Source organism: Arachis hypogaea, chromosome 3 (assembly GCF_003086295.3).
Source record: "Arachis hypogaea cultivar Tifrunner chromosome 3, arahy.Tifrunner.gnm2.J5K5, whole genome shotgun sequence".
Taxonomy (NCBI): Eukaryota; Viridiplantae; Streptophyta; class Magnoliopsida; order Fabales; family Fabaceae; genus Arachis; species Arachis hypogaea.
Window position 1 is genome coordinate 142,421,970 of NC_092038.1, and position 2,372 is coordinate 142,424,341.

Here is a 2,372-nt window from a genome sequence, read left to right on the forward strand (position 1 = left end):
ATGATTTTTAAAAAAGACAAACATGTCTTGTGTAATTTATAGTTGAGTGTTGAGGCTTCGACTGTGGCGTATGTAAATGTATGCATGCATCTTGCAAAATAACAAGCAATGCGTCATGGTTCGACACTTACTTCCTATCTAATTACTCCTTCAAATCATTTGTCATTATAAAATTTCAGTGGATAACAACGAACTTGTTTAGTAGTGGTACTAATCTAATTAGCTCAGTTAAATCTTGTATATATAATTGGGGAGTCAGTTGAAATTAATTAGATGTGTGGCCGTCCAAATTAAATGACCGCCGGCAATCTCATTTGGAGTTAGAATTTGGCAGATTAGGTTTTATTAGAAACAATAATTCACTTAGGTTTATGTATATATAAAAAGACTATGATGCTTTGGTCGGTATTTTATCGTGATTATATATGTGGGTTATCATCAAATTTCCAGGGTAAACTTCTAGAAGTTGAAAATATAGTTACATGTTAGATAGATTTAGATTACTGGAATTTATTTATTCATTTATTTTTTATGGTTCACAACAAGCTAAGCTCACAAAGGAGGAAATTGTATAACTAAATGAAATCATACATCTAAATATATAACTACATAAGCAAGTAAATAAATATAATTAATAGGGAATTAATTAATAATCATCAAAACTAAATTGAAGGTATTGTTGAAATAGAAATTAAATTGAAATTACCTTTGTACTAGAAATATACATGTATTCTATTAAAATGTTTATTTTTGTGTTGTTATTGATATATCAACGGAAATGTTTGATGACAAATAAAATTTAGCAAAATACAATTAAAATTTATTTTATTTAATATTCATTAATTTTAACAATAATAAATAAAAATTAAATAAGATAAATTTGACTATTTTTATGTTGTCTCTCTAGTATTATCATTTATCAATATATAAATACATATATGAATAATTGATAAATAAATTTGAGATTTGGTTTAGTAAAGCTTTTTAAAGAGGTATGTGTACTTTTTAAAAGCACATTCATCTCGTTTTACATTTTGGCTTGTTTTGGTAAAGCTTTTCAAAGAGGTGCTTATACTTTTTAAAAGTTCAAACTCTTCATTTTGTATTTGGTAAATCAAAAAGACTATGTGCTTGTACTTATATTAAAAGATTGGGGTACTTTTGAAAGCATCTAAGATAGAGTTTTTTAAAGTTTGCTTGTGATTTTCAAAATTTAAAAGTCTAATATAACCTCATATGTTAACTAATTTTCAAATTTAATACTTACATTTATGTCTATTATAGTATTTTTAAATTTTAAAAGCTATTTTAGCAAACGCAATTGATGTTGTTTGTGTTTATTAAAAGCTATTTTTAATTTGATTTACCAAACATAAATATTACAATTTTTAAAAAACCATCTTTTAAAAGTTAATTTTTATAAACTACTTTTGAAAAGTAAAAACTTTACCAAACTAAGCCTTAGTAAATCAAAAGCTCATATGTTTGTATTTGTAGCTTTTAAAAATTAGAAATGATTTTAAAAGTATTTAAGGGTAAACTTTTTAAAATTAGTTTATGCATATCAAAATTAAAAAGTCTAATATAATCTCGTATATTAATTAATATTTAAATTTAATTTTATATTAATATCTATTATAATATTATTAAATATAAAAATTATTTTATTAAATATATTATTATTATCTATATTTATTAAAAATTATTTTTAATTTAATTTATCAAACATAAATATTATAACTTTTAAAAAATAAAAATTTCACTGAACCAAACCTGTTTGCGATGTAAATACGTTCAATTTAAGCAAAAAGTAAATACTAATATTCAATATACAGCAGCAATTTATGTTTATTGACTTTTCAACATCTAATATCCTAATTATTGAAAGTACATGCACGCACAATAAAAAAATGCTAAAATTTAATTGTAATTCTAGTGGAAAATCAATGTTTAATAATTTAATTAACATAATATTTTAATTATTTTTTAAATTAAATATTATATAAATATAGTTAATTTTTTTATATTATATGTAATTATTTATTACTTATAATTCTAGAAAATTTTAAGTTTTAACTGCTATATATATTATTTTAGAGGACTATATTTTATAATAATTGTTTCAACATCAAAAGTTTCAATAATAATTATTTATATGCTAAAAAGTTAAAAGATGATTTTAATGAATTTTTAGAAATTATTTATTCTTTTGTTTTGAATTCATAAGTTTGTAAAAATGTAGATTTTTTGAAATTCAAACTAAAACACAAAATTTAAATTTTTATTCTTATTTTTTTAATTTTTTTTATTTTATTTAAATTCAGATGAAGATATTTTTATATTGACATTTATATTTTAAATTTAATAAACAA